This window comes from Pteronotus mesoamericanus, unplaced genomic scaffold (genome assembly GCF_021234165.1).
Source record: "Pteronotus mesoamericanus isolate MK-2021 breed Mesoamerican mustached bat unplaced genomic scaffold, CSHL_Meso_final contig_29, whole genome shotgun sequence".
Taxonomy (NCBI): Eukaryota; Metazoa; Chordata; class Mammalia; order Chiroptera; family Mormoopidae; genus Pteronotus; species Pteronotus mesoamericanus.
In genome coordinates, this window is record NW_026555123.1 from 2,092,249 (window position 1) to 2,107,683 (window position 15,435).

The window sequence follows — 15,435 nt, forward strand, 5'->3', positions numbered from 1 at the left end:
GGTACTTTAGCAGTGCCTTAGGTGGCATTGCATGGAAAAGATTTTTATTTTTGTTGCTCAGCCAATGTCAGTCAAATGTTGGACTTGAGTGTCTTTTAAACTTAAAATTTGAATATGAGAGTATAAAATTTAAATATAAGATGGTAAGCCCTGAAACTTACTATCAAATACTATGACATATAAGAAAGCAACTCAAACTGTTGTTAATACTCTGAATTTTTCTCATTGAAATAGTCAGGCACTCAGAAAAGAAATTCTCAATTACCCTCCCCTTTGCTAAAAGAAAGGAAACCCTTAACACGCATGTCTACAAGTCTTTATCATCACTGAAAGAATCTAAGCAGTACATTATCATAATACCACACTTTGACTAGGGTATAGGGTTTCAGAAAGTTTTAAGGAAAAATTCATTATCTTTGTTAACGTCTGGACAACTTTTGTCAGGTAGTAATTTAATGTGTCTGACAGGCCACCCAACCTTGGACCATCTGCTGTCTCAACGTGCGGATTTCATGGTGGCGCTTGAAGCACACTTTAATAATATTAGGGTGTTATTCTATTGTCTTGCTGAACTCTTCATTATAACACTACCTCAAGACAAGTGATAAACTGTATAGGTAAATTGGGTTTCCAGGATCATAAAGAAATGGAGTTTTACAAATAGAAGTCGCCAATTCAGCAGGGAAGATAGATGTTTGTCTGCCACCCCTTGCCCATGCGGTGATTGGATATTTCGGTCACTGGTGCTGAGTGACGTCGTTAACACCCAATGAGTTACGGGAGAGGAGTTCAAGTTGCAAAATTCGAAAATAATTAGTTCCTTTTAAGATTGGCTTTCTCCATGGGCCAGTTTTCTGCCCCTTTACCTAAAGCCACAAGCAATGGCCCCCACGGAGCAGGTAAAGGAGTAAAGCACCCAGCACCTGTGCCCGTGCCAAAATGGCAGCCCAAATGTTCGGGCATTTTGGCATTGAATGCCTGCTAAATTTTTGTCAGATTATATATAAATTTGATGTATATTATTATCCAGTTAATTTTTCTTGGGGATTTTGTGTATACTATGATATATTAGGATAAGTTTTTGTAGGTCAAAAGAATTTCAAGTAGTTTTTAGACAAAACATACCCATGAGTGTGAAAAAGCTGTGTTGAAGAATAGATTACATTACACATTTACCAGCAAGTCAGTTAAAAATAGTGCTTATTTACATAGTCAACATAATTTAATGTTCTAAAAATAATTTCTTCAGTCTGCCCAATACTTAATGTATCATTTGAGATTTTAAAATATGCAGCCACTCCTTTATGTAAACATTAAGATATGCCTATGTTTCTTTAACTATATAGCCTTCTTTACAATAAATTTTTTGACTTTTGTGCACAAAATAGTATTGCAACCTGCTATTTAGCCTTTGGTGCCTTAGAGTTATTATAAATATTTAACAATATGTACATAATGTAAATACTGCCAAGAGATCACTAAGGCCAAATATTTTCTCTATTCACTTTTTATTGCACTTGCTTTCTATTGCTACTTAAGCCTCTTTTATCCAGCTTTGTAATAGTTCTAACATTGTAGCCAATGTAAATGTTTACTTTCAATAAATCTGAATTTGTTCAACAAGTATGGTATATGTGGGCCCTACTTTGAAAACCCGGTTAGGCTTAGAGATTCCTCATGATGCACCTGGCTTCTGGGGACTAGATATTTGAAGTTCTCAAACTCTAAAAATGATGTTGCCCTTTTCATTTATAAAATACTTTTAAAATAAGAGGGAATAAAAGGAAAAAAACACCTCTTTTTGCCAGTATTCCCAAATAGTTGCAATAGATCTAATTGACCATGTGAATACCATTGTAATTTTCAAATTATGTCAAGAAATACAGGATTGAAAAGACTTTTGCACATTATGTATGTATGCTCTATTTATAAATGCCTTGGCATAGTATCAAAAGGAACATTTCAGATGAACCATCCTGAATTTTCTAAGTGCTTCTGACGTGATTCGTAAATAGAAAATGATTTTAAAGCACCCCTTTTTGTAAAATACATCTCATTAACTGAATAAGACATTAGCCCATAAATAAATATGGCTCTCCAAACACAATAGTAAATGTTTATGAGGAGTTACGTTTACATTCTCATAATAAATAAAATAATCTTACTTCTATTTACAGCTGAGAAATCATAGATAAGAAGATTCAGTTAGACTTGATTTCAAGTGCTCCAGAAATGCTTGTTAGGAGTCTAGTCAGTATAAGGAATAGAGATGAGATTTTGTCTTGGCCTTAAGGTGCTTTCAATCTATTTGCAAAAAGAAAACAAACCCGTTTGGAAATAATCCATGAAGAACACAAGGCCAATGATGCTGAATGGAAAAGACCAGAAATGCAGGTCATGCTGAGGGAAGGGACAGGTTGTGTCTGTCACAGCAAAGGGGGACATAACCGGAAAGAAAGTAGACCGACAGATGCAAGGATGTGGGTGAACCTCCAAAACCTCATGAGTACTTTTGCACTCATCAAACTGCAACTTAAATGACATTTTGAATCTTGAAATTCATGCCAGTGAGTAGGACATTACTGATTTCTATCGGCATCACTTTTCATAATCTTTTTGCAGTGAAGTCACAATGATTTGCTTGTACATTTGCTTTTGCTTTGTACAAAATACATATATTAGAAAGCACTTAATTCTTTGAATGTTTTTGATTCCTCAACCAAATCTTTTAATGATACTGTTTGACTTTGTGGTCCAGTGACCTCCAGAGCTGTCATTCCCTGTGACGTCTCGGCAGAGGGCAGTTCCACAGCCTCGGGTGACCTAAAGCTATGGAGGCTTCTGTTTTTGCTTTGTTTTGCTTGTTTTGGAAAGCCGATGCTGAGAATCCCTGAGAATTTGTTGAGCATTTATTTGACTTCTGTATCCTTGTCCAAATCCCAGGTCCCTCTTTTTAATTATTTCAAATACTAGTGACCTGTAATTTCATTTAAGAAGAATGAAAACTTCAAAGATGCTGACTGTATCGTTTAAAAACCATGTTCTCTTGAATTTCAGATAAGAGATTTTTGATGAGACAGGATTTGCTTTATGTAGCACTTCCTAATTTAGAAAGGACTTTCATGTAGATTGTCTCATTTATCCATACAAATAACTATGAAATGTGTTAACAGATACCTTCGTCTCAGACGTTAAGCAGCTCGCCATAGGGGTCGCCAGGCTTCCCACGCAGGGTCGGGGTTTCTGAGTCTCTTCCTGGCCCTTTGTAACAAGCCGTGTTCATTATCGCTGAAATCCCAGCTTGGGGATTCACAGCAAATACAACAGTCGCAGCGTGCTAGTGGGAAGAGAGAGGTCTGTTGGCTTTGAAGAGCTCTGTCAGGGGATTACCGCCACATAGGCTGGGCATGCATTTATTTTAGAAAACCTGGAAGAAAAGTCTGCACGTGCTGTAACTGGCAATGGGAAATCGTTGTCAGCCTTCAGATGAGAGACAGCATGACAGAGGTGTTGGGGAAGCGGGCTGGCAGCTGTATTCGGAAGGATTTCGGGGAAAGGCAGAAATCAAGACATGTTAGAAATCGGCGTTTGTCATTCTGACAAAGGACAGGACAGAAGGAACCCAAGAAAAAGAACAGAAGGATCAGACAGCGGATTTAGAGAGAAGGAATAAATGGGGAAACCAGAGACGCGGTGTATAGGATAAGGAGAACTGAATACATTGAGAATGATTTCCCCCTGCACTTTGTATTGGAGAACAATCCAGATCCCTCTACTATGCAGGAAAGAGAGGACTCACTGCAGACAGCGGCCAGGCAGCTCTCAGCCATGCTCAGCCCCGGGAAGGGGGTGTGTGGAGGGCAGATACTGTGGGCCACGAGGGGGCGCTTGCAAACACACCTCACAAACCACCTGTAAACCAGACCACTACACACTGGTCTGTGAGAACACTGTCACAGTAGTTTAGCAAGTCTGTTTCCATGTAACCTACCGCTTCCCAGGCCTGTCAAATCATGTGTGTGTGTGTGTGTGTACAATGCCCTGTAGTCGGGGACGCTTAGGCCCACTGTCCAGGGCGGTGGCCTCTTACTCTGGGTGCTGCGAGGAAGACACTGTCCACCACCAGAGACTCCAACTCCCACCGTAGTCCAATGACCCCTAAACCTACAGCTCTTATTCCTCGGAAATTGGAGCATCCAATTTACGTGATCAAACGTGTCAAGCAAACGTCTCTTCCTCAGTGTCTTCCTCAGTTTACCTCAAGTAAACTAAGCAGCGTCCCCTGCCCTCCATTCTACGCTCCTCTTGCTGGCCTCTCAGTGAACCAATGAGAGGACACACCAGCCCTGTACTGGGGACCAGGCGTTCCAGGCCATCCCCCTCAGTCCCCACTGGTCAGCGGCCAGCGGCTGAGCCATTTGAATTCCTCTTTGTGTCTTGAGTGCCTTCCGTTTTCCTGGTCTCTCCGGAGACTTCCTTTGTTAACTTTTATGTGGGTGATATCAGTATCCTCCAGCGACTCTTCCTGACTTCGGCTCCCTCTACACGGAGCAGATATTCAGCACATGTGGGTAAAGCGCTGGGATTGATAAGACACTGACAACGCTGTGTGCTCGTAGACACTGCCTCGAGTCCCACATGCCCAGGTGCAGCAACGAGCGGGGTAACCCAGCACTCCAGACAGACCTTCCTACCACTTGGCGGCCTCTGCCAAGTGGGCTACTGGATGTGTTTAATATCACCCCTGGCTCTCAGCCCCTTCTCATCATGCTGAAGCTACAGTGATCTTCTAAAAAATGCAAATCTGAGTTTGTAAACCCCTGACTTAAAATCCTTCCATGTCTCCCGATGTATCACTCAGTAAAATAAAGACCCCTGGCTGCTGCCTCCCTCTTTGCTCCCTGCAGCCCCGTCCCACCACCGCCGCCCTGGCCCGTCCCCTCGGCCAGGAGCCTCTCACCTCCTCTCACCGGCCCTTTCTCTTGGCCCGAGCCCCAAGCCCATCTGCAATTTCTACCCCCCTTGGCCCTCCGTCAGTGTTCAGCCCGCGCACTCCCAGCCTGCGCCAGATGGTCCTACGTCTCCGAGCATCTGACCACAGCCGCCTGTGTCACTCAGCAGGCGACGAAGGGGCCGATGGATCCGCCTGCTTTCCCCCACCACCCCTCCTCCACGCCACCAGCGCAGGCGACATCCAGGACCTGACACACGTCTGGCACTTGGCACAAAAACAAGTAAATTGTCAATGCCTGATGAAGATGATCTTGAGATAAAGTGACAGTAGAGCCAAAAATCTTTAGAATGTTTTATGACTGACATATAACATATGCGTAAATCTAAACGACTATCCAGCAGGCGGAACAGAACCAGCCAAAGTCGCCGCCATCATCATCATCATCATCACCATCACCATCATCGCGGGCTCCAGCCCATCACCTGCAGGAAGCGTAGGGAGGCCTTAGGAGTTGGTGTCACCCACCCTGTCACCCTTGAAGCCTAAGTTTTCACCTTCCCATTTTTCATCTTGACTTTGGACCAAGCAGAGTCGGAATTGAAAGGTCATTCTGAAGGCCCAGAATGAAACATAAAACTGGATACCTACCAATTTATAATTTAATGTCAGTAATTTGCATAACCAAAGGATCATTGCTTTGCTAAATAATTACTTTAAATAATGAGCTTCCTCAGCATATCTAAGGGTTCATTTACAGGTCATTAACTACTTGACATACATGGCAGATGATACTTTAAGCTAAAGTACTAATACTCATTACCAATAAAAATAAATCAGTGATGGAACTAAGTACATCTATAATTATAAGTCAACGGGGAAGTAGATTTCCTTCCAAAGGAACTGCATTCTTCTAACATGGTATAAATTGGAATGAACATGAATTTTATTACACACACTAACTACTCTGTGACATCAACTTAATTTTTTCAGCTGTGTAGTTGGGAACATTTCTATTCTTTATGTATTCCTTGGTTAACTTCTGGGATACATATTTCTTAATAGTAGTAGGCTTTAGGCATAGCCAATTTTCTGGTTCTAAAGTACAGCGGCCGTGGAGCCGTATAGCTTTCTGTAATTTATTATTTGGAAGCTTTTTCCAAGAGTTTCTGCCTATTGCAAATTTACCCATAATTCAAGGCCAAGCTCACGCACCCTCAAGCACATGAATATGCTCTGGAGCTCCCAGCTGTGAGTGATGTCTTTCTGCTCCAAACCCCTGCAGGACTCTCTAGCTCTCTTGCAGCGCTGACTTAGGGGCTCCGAAGTGGCTCTTTGTTTTCTGGGGCTCTTTTGTGTAAAGCATTGCATTCCTGAACATTACCCTCTGCCTTCCACACTCATTGTCTCTCTTTGCTAATGCTCTATGCTGAATCCCATGACTTTAATCTGTCCATTGTTTAATTTTTTAAAACCTTGTCATTCAATAGCATGTTGAATTTCCGTTGGCCTGATTGAAGCAAGTGGCCAAGAATGAGTCCAGCCACGCTGGACCGAAGGTGACTGCCTTCTCTCTCCATCTCTCTCATACCTTCTCCACCTCTGCCACCAAACCAAGGGGACTTGAGGGACGTAAAAGGGCAGGCACACTGTTTAGCTGCATAGCAATTTAATAATAGACTCGCCGCTTTCCTTCCATCTTCATTATGGGAGTTTCCTTAACTCGTTGAGGGCGAAGGGACGGGCCCTACACCGGACATGCGGGAGGGGAGACGAGAGGCTGCCTGCAGACAGGGAGAGCGCGTCTGCGAAACACGGGACTCGCTTTTTAACATACAGCTGTTTTAAAAATGAGTGAGCCAGCATCACATTTCACAATGGCATGGCCACATAGGTTTACTGTTGTGAATACGCGAAACACAGAGTTGACGCTTGTGTTATTACGTAGTCATCGTTCTATTATTTTCCAAGCAGCTGTAAACCTACCGTCCGATTGGCATCCGTTTCCAGAGCTCAGGAAACTGCGTGGGTTCGCGTGAGGCTGAGAACAAGGGTCTGGAAGAGGGTGCAGCGCACCTCCCGGCAAAGCAGCCGCACCCGGGGCTTCCTGACGGCCCTCGCTCTGCTCCCGCCCCTCCGTCCCAGCGCGAAAGCCTTTCCTCTCCCCACCCTGCTCACCCCGCCTGCCAGAACGGTCAGGCCTCCTTCCACGGAGTCGCCCTGCTCCTCTGGACGGCTGCTCTATTTGCCAGCTCTACTAGCTTCATGTATCCATTCAAACACACTTCTTTTTTAGCCCGTGGTATGTCCCAGGTTTGTGACAGGGGGCCTCCTGGGGCTCGCGGCTCACCTTCAGGAAGCGGTTCCCGCCCTGGCGGAGTCTGGCCTCCATGAGGGCCCCGCGAGAGGCGGTTCCGGCCCCGGATGCTGACCGTGTCCTGGTGGGTCGAGGACCGGTGTCCTCGAAGGCCTTGCCAGGGTCTCACCGGAAAGACCCCGTGGTTTCCCACCGCCGTGTGGACCACACAGCCTGGCAGAGCACTCAAGCCTTCCGTGAGGAAACGGAACGCTGTTCCATCTTTATTTATATATTACACAATCACTTCGTGCAACTTTGACTTTCAGTTACACAGGGGTCGCCATTCACCCCCGAATCCACCAAACCGTGGACTCTATTAACTCCGACTCTCTTCGTCCTGTTGACCTTGCTATGAAATCCTTCCCCTGCTCCCACTGTCAGATTGCTCAGCTTCAACCTTCTTTTCTTAAAAACCTCAAAGGAACCCTTCTCTCGGAAGCTCGCCTCCAGATGTGATCTCGTGCTTCCCCGCCATCTCGCAGCCGTTCAGGTGGACGTTCCCTGCGGGTCCCACCGCGGTCGGCCGCAGGCCACCACCTGCTTGCCTGACTCCGTCCACAAGACTGGAAGCTCCTCCAGCCTTAAAAACAAACAAACAAATGAAAAACCTGTGCTTCTATAGCCTTTTTGATATCCTCCGCCACCCTGAGTAAGTTAGCAGCAAATACTTTTGAATGAATAAATGACGAAATATAGTTTGAAAAATTTGCAGGAAAAGCAGCATTATATGGCTAGTCACACTTCCTTCAGCAATTTCTGTCCTTTGCCTCAGTGGTACTAAACTACAAACTGAGGGGAAATGTGTCTAAACCAGGTTTTGCAAATTCACTATACCAAAATGATGACTTTTGTGCAAACAGCAACTAGAAATCCCTCTAGGAAAAAAGAAAATAATTGAACTTCAACCGCTCAATATCCTATTTTGTCTTGAAAACACAGCTACCTTCATACCCTCCTCACAGCCTGTCTCTCAGGCCACAGCCTGGCCAGGCCAGGCCCGGCCCGCGTTCCCGTGGCTGCCGGCTGCCGCAGTGAGAGGAAAGCGGGGACCCTTAAGACCCCCCTTTCCCTTAGCGCTGTGCAACCTCCAGTCCCCGCGGGCTCCCCGCTCCTCTGGACCACGCCTCCCTGCTGTTTCCGGTTCAGCTAGGAGATGCCGGGTTCCAGGGACAGAAATTTCCTTGGACACAGTAGCTGAGGCTACTGTATTTTGCCGTGTATAATGCACACTTTTTTTGCCCAAATTTTTGAGGGGACAATAAGGTTGTACATTATACATGGGCACAATGATTACCTACCATAGGGTATAATAATGGGTATAATAATCCCCCATATAATGCCACAAAATGTGGGTGTGCGCTATACACAGCAAAATACGGTGCTTTGTTCCTTTGGGTGTCTGAGTGATTCTCTCTTTTCTGTAAAAACAAGAAAAGGTTGCAGGGGGCACTGATAGGCCTGAGTCCTCTTGCACCGTAGGAGGAGCCTTCGGAGCCCCTCGGGGGGTCACCAAGGGTTTCCCTTCGCTGATGGGCTGTGAGCAGGGGGCGCGGGGAGAGGTTCGGAGGCTGCCTGTTGTTCCTCGCCCCACCAGCAGGGGGAGGAGCCCAGGCCAAAAGCAAAAGGGAGCGAGGGAAGACGGGGGGCCTCTTGTGTAATCTGGGAGCCCGCTGAACCCGAGAAGAACACCAAGACAATTTTCTTTCTCAGCCACTTATTTCTCACGCTGCCTTTTATAAACAACGTCCCACGTGTGTTTAAATGCTTACTTGATTTTCCTCTATAGCTCTGCAGCTGTTATTTCAAGTCATCAAGCTATTCGGGTTGAAAAAGACACGTTTATTCGTCTGCTGCTTTTCACTGTGTTTATCTACAGAAACAAGCCTTTTCCTCCGCAGGACGGCGCCCCACCTTTACTCCCCTGCCCCCGAGAGCGGTTGGCCAAGCCCTCTGTGTAGACATTTCCAAAGACGTCCGTCTGGAAGGTTACAAGGTGACAGTTTGGCCCATCCGGGGTTGTGACATTGTTGACAAGCTGTCACCATCTTAGGAGTCGCAGACAAAAGGCGAGCAGCATGAGCACAATTTAGGCATCGGGGTAACCACGGTTTCCCACGTAACCACGAGCAGAGAGATCAGAGGGAGCAGGCAGAAAGGCAGTGGCGGGGACTGACAGTTAATAACAGCGGCCAAGGCAGGAGGTTAAATATTAAGTCCAGGCTACAAGATACCAGCTTCTCTTCACAACAGAACTATCCGGCGTGTTCGGCAAGGCACAGAAAGCCTGCAGCCCAGTCCTGGTCCTCTGTTTCCTGCGAAGGGCAGGGCGGGGGCCTGGGCGCGCAGCGTGCACTGCGCGCTCTGAGGGCGAGACTGGCTTTTCCCCTGGGATTCATCGCCCCAGCGCGTCTCCCACCGTCTCCCCGCCCAGCGCGCTGGCTCGGCCCTTCGCTTTTGCTCGCGTCCCTGCCTCTCGCTGTGAGCCTGTCCTCTCTCGGGAGGCTCCCAGCTTCCTGCCCTTGTTCGGAAGGCCCCTTTCTTCTGTCTTCCCCGTCCTCGCCTCCACGCGGTCTCTGCAGCCTCGGGCTAAGCTCCACGCCCTCTTTCCAGACGGCGAGAAGCCCAAAAGTGCTTCCGGAGGATTGATTTTTTTTTATTTGTCTCCCTAACATTTTGTAAAGACTCAGGGGGGAAAGGAAGTATTGATACTTTGGATTTCTGGGAAGTTCCGCATATAGCAAGTCCTCAATAAACAACTATTGAATAAAGAAACTGATTCACCAGTTTATTGAGTGGTAAGAGAAGGAGCAAGTTCGGGTTTGAGAAAGACTGGCCAAGCAGCCCCGACAAATGAAGAGTATGACTGAGTCACTCCTACTTCTGTGCTCACACAGCACCTAGCTATTCTTGTTACCTCACTCACGTAACTGTTCATTGACACCGATGTGTCGGTCTCCCAAGGCTAAAGCCCTGGAGTTGCAAAGCTGTCTCACAGCCTCGGTCCAGGGCCTTCTTCTGAGCAGGTGCTCCACACGCCTCCCTGCGTGAGCTGGTCACCCAGCGCAGAGCCGGATGCCTGAGCGAGAGCAGCCCGACCTCTGAGGGGTCCCTCCTCAGAACCGTCCGGGAATCCTGGCCTGGGGTGGGGATACTCCTGAAGGCCCGGCGGGGACGCGTCCATGGCGCAGCCAAGCTGGCGAGGATCGTGGGGTCTGCCCGAAGGAGGGGCACGTCTCCTGAGCAAGGGGAACCTCCTGAGGGCCCACGCGAGAGTGGAAATGCAGAGCGCGCAGGCATGAGAGGAGCGTCGTTTTCTGATCACTCCATTCCTTTCCGGTGCCTGGATTCGCTCTAACTTTGGCCCCCTCTCCGTGCTCTCAGAATGTCCCTTTCTCATCCCTGTTTGCTTCCCTTCTCTTCGCCACCTTCCCTCTTGAACACCAGTTATCCTGAAATGCAAACTGAGCGCAGGCAGAAGGCGGGCAAGGCAGGAGACTCCCGCGGGGCTGGGGCGCTGTCTACAGCGCAGTTTTCCCCCTGCTGAATAAATCGGGCCTGAAATTAGGGCACTTGCTGGCAGCATACAGTGAGCCATTGGAGGCATTTGCTACATTTGAACAGACCTCAGGGGGGGAAAGTAAGCAGCCACGGTGCTGCAGGCTCTGTGTGGGGCACGGGGTAGACCGAAGCTGAAGTCGCTCAGCCCTTGCCCCTTTGCCGTGCCCGGTCTGTGCAGCTCCTGTTAGTAAGAACGGCCATGCCAATGACTACTGACACTACATGCCAGGCACTGTTCTCACGCACCATTTACAATCACCTTCCAGGTTGATAGCATTATTGTCCTCGTTTTACGTATGAGGACACTGAGGCAGAAAGGCGGAAGGACTGGGCCTGGCCGCCTGTGTCGTGGATGGCAGATCCAACGCCCTTCCGCCGGGGCTCACACCCTTGAGGGCGCCCGCCGGGTGACTCGGGCCCCCCACTGCTGGGCCGCAGGTTGGCAAGCCCGGGTGGGCACGCCCAAGTGCTGGCTGCGCCGACCTACGCGGCGTGCAGCGCATGTGAAAATCCTTTAGCCGTGCCCTCCGAACTCATTTTGGCAGTTGTGACGGCCCAGGAAAAAGGCCTTGGCCTGTGAGAGGGTCCGTACAGCAGTGAGAACAGCTGCTAATATAAATGCGGCTCACAACACTTAGAGAGTTTTGCCAACAAGTTCAGCAGAAATCTGGAAACGTCTGCTCCAGCAGAGCTGGGGATTGATCGGTCCCAGTGCCCTGTCCCTACCGGGGCTGCGGAAGGTCAGTCCAGCGCCCTGCTCACAGGATGCTGAATGTGTGACCTGCAAGAAGTGCTGTGGGGACAGGCTGCATTCTGCAAATGCAACAGAATAAAGCACAGGCATCGCCGGAATACACATTGCCTCGAATTCCGTGACCTTGGTCATCCTCAGCACTGCGAAGCCTTGCAATGCTCTTAGATGCATACGGTTCAAAGCAAAACCCCACAGAAAATAGGGCAAGAACGCAGGACTCACAGACACCCTTGTGGGAGGCGAGAGCTATGCTCTTTATTTAGCATCAAGAGATGATGCTGCCATCCAAAAGAGTTTCTCAGGAAGCCGCTTGTTTGAGTTGTGGAGGGAACAATGAAATCATCAAGCTTCGTTATTCTGCATAATTTTTAATGCATCAGTTAAGGTAGTCAAGGTGTATATTGGCCACCTATCATGTGCAATCACAGCACTAGGAATTAGGAACACAGACATGAAATTGAATGAAATGCTTCTATACCGAGAGGGCCGGGGAATTCTGTGTCCCTTGTTCACCACTGTGCTGGCATTTTTCATCTATACTGCACCCTTGCACGCCTCGGTGGTGTCATGGCAGCTGAGCCCCCGCACCCCGCGCGCTCCTGCCTTAGAGGGCTCCGAGCAACTGGGCAGCGGGAAGCACGGCCAGAGACTGGCGAGCAGAGGGGCAGATGGGGCACGGCTCCCTCCTTTGGTCCTCGGGGGGCTCCCCCGGCTGAGGCCGTGTGTCCTCCACGGTTCCCGCCGGCCCCTGCCGGCAGCTCACGCGCTCTCGTAGCGCCTCTTCCCTCTTCGGCCTCCCTGGCCCTAGGATGCCAGTGGCTTCCTGATGTCACTCATCCCTGAACTGCTTTGAACCTTATCCTTCGCCCGAGGTACCAATGCCCTGCCTTACATCCCTCAGCTGTAAACCGTCAAGTGTTTTCTATTTCAGACCCTGACTAATAGGACTGCTGTACTCCCTGTGCCCAGAACAGAGCCTGGCACCTGTGACGGCTCAGTGTTTGTTCAACGGACAAAAGCACCAAAGGAGACCAACACGTGTGCCCGTGATCAGAATACACGCAGCAGCTACGAGGAAAGGGACACGCGCCCCAGGAACACAAAGAAAAACGGGTTCCTGGTGTGTTTTGGAGTTTAGGGGAGTCGAGTTGTGAAGAAGTGTTCGGGCAAACAGCAGGCAATGCGCCTTCCAAGGTCAGAAAGGGCACAAACAGCAGACGAGGAGGCCAGAGGGCACAGGGCCTGCTCACCGTTTCTCCGTGGGCAGGACAGAAGGTCACCGTCAGAGAACTGTGGAGACTGAATGGAAAGATGACCTGATCTAGACAGCAAACGGCCTCGTGTCCAAAATGGAGGAGCTTGGGTTTATCCTGCAGAACCAATGAAGCTTTTGAGCAAGGGAGTTAGAGAAACGCACAGGAAGTTCCCTATCCATGGCAGGCCCGGTCCCAAATCAAAGCGTTTTGTGATGGCTTCCTTTCTGCCACTTTTCTTTGTTGTTTATTTTTGTCACAAACGCCACTCCTGCTGAAATATTTCGTCTCGTGAAAAATGACTTTCAAGGGCAACGGCTGCTTCACGTTGAAGATGTCTCTGTGAATCCTGATTAGGGAAGAACCTCAGGGACTGTGCAGCTCCATTGCAGTGAACATCGACCAGCTCTTGCTTTGTCTTTAACCACTGACATCTCATCGTAGAACATCAGAGGTGCCCGGCCTCACCGGCTGCCAGAGGGCTGCCATGTGCCAGCTTCCCACAATGCCACCAAAATGCCATGTACAGACTAGAAATATGTAGAAATTGAGAGAGAAGACTGTGCAGTATCAGGAAGCCGTGACTTCACAGCCGTGGTAATCTGGGGTCTTTGCTAAGCACACTCATGTGTACGCACAGCCCAGTGGCTGGAGGCAGCACCGGAGCAATGCCTGCACACGTGCGAGAGGGGAAGAAAGTTATTATGGGCTGGTCTGTCAAGCACGGAGTTTCTGTGGGACCACCTGCTTTGGAAGCATATTTACAGAAATTGCATTGCCTTCTTATCCTTGCACTGTAGACAGGATTGGCTTAAACGTGTAGGTCAACACCTTCTGAAATCCAAAGCCTGACTCAAGATTTCTGTAGATTGCTCCTGGGGGCAGGTGCCCTTGGCTTCCGGGGTCCTGCTCTGTGCTTTTTCGGTGTCAGACAGGCTTGATTCCGGACGGGGAACTCAGCCAGCCCCCTCAGCTTGCTCACACGCATGGGCAGGTATTACACTGCAACACAAATGGTTGCTGCAACATTAGCAGGTGCTCGGCTCCTGTCAGACACGCCCTCCCTGGGGCTTCCTCCCAGGCTCTTCCCTGGCTGCCCACGCCACTGCATTGCACACCTAACCAGAGATTTTTTTTTTTTAAAGGTTTTATTTATTTATTTATTTTTAGACAGGAAGGGAGGGAGAAAGAGAGGGAGAGAATACTAATGCATGGCTGCCTCTTGCGTGCCTCCTGCTGGGGACCTGGCCCGCAACCCAGGCCCTACACTGGGAATTGAACTGGTGACCCTTTGGCTCACAGGCCCGTGCTCAGTCCACACCTGCTAGGGCCTAACCAGGAATTTAAATGATGTATTTTCACCTTGTTCAGTGATTCCCTGTCTAACTTATCCACTGAGCCTCATCTTCACTCCAATAGGGAAGAGACTTCTTGAAGAAGTGAAGCTGGCATAAGAGACCAATGGTAGTGATCTCAGCAGTGAAGACATTGCCGTGGCTTGAGTGTCAGCAGGTCCTGGGTCCCCGGAGCATCCGAGGAAGACGTTGGACTGTCCTATCAGGGCTGACAGATCGGGTAGAAGGCCAGGTCCCCCGCTCAGCTTCTGCGGACGCCTGAGCCGGTGGATCTCTGCTTACTGCTGACGGAGAGGCGTTGGGCCCCCACTAGGCCGCCCCTGATGCCTCCGGGCGGGGGTGCCTTGTAAGTGCGCCCCGCGTGGCTCCACCGGGACTCCAGGGCAGCGCACGGAGCCCGGCCTCTGCCGGGTTCCTCGGACGCCACCGCAGCAGGGAGCGAGGGGGCGCTCTGAGACCGCCGCCGGGTGGGAAGGGAGGTCCGGGCTCCAGGCTGGGCCTTCGCTGCTGTGGGCAGGGGCGCGCCCGTTGTCTCCGGTTTGATTGCTTTTCTGTGGTGCTGGGATGAAGTAGAGCCATCATTGTCTAAAATTTCTCGTTTTCGCTAGGCTGCCCCCTCGCTGGTGGGGTAGCAAGAGAGAGCAGGCTTCCGCGGGGTCCGCCAGTGGTCGCGGGCGTTTCTGGGCGCTGACTTCTTAAGGTCCGCGTCTGGACTGTGCCGCGGGGAGGCCCCCAGAGAACTGGCCATGGCTTGGTCTCTTGGGTCCCCAGGTCTCTAGCCACTTTGCTTTCTTCTGTCTGCGTTTTACAGACTTGCCACGCTTGTTTTTACACATAATGTCCAGGGATTTTGGTTGCATTAGTGGAAGTGTAAGCAAATATGGCGACTTCATCTTCTGGGAGGTAGATGCCCACTTGTTTCCATTTTTGTGAGATTTTTGTTTTTATTCTTTCAAGAATTCTCTGTTTATGATTCTTTACATCTTCAACTATTGAATTAACATTGTGCTATTTGTTTTTCACTACTTATTTATCATTTAAGATTATTAACAATGTTAATTGGTTGCAAGTCTTTTACTGGTTGTCTGATGAACTTTTGCCTTTGTTTATAATGTTGAAATACAGAAATTTCAATACTTACGTATGCAAATCCATTGATAGCTTTCCGTCTGGTTCCCCCCCCCACCCATAAAGTTTAAAAAGCC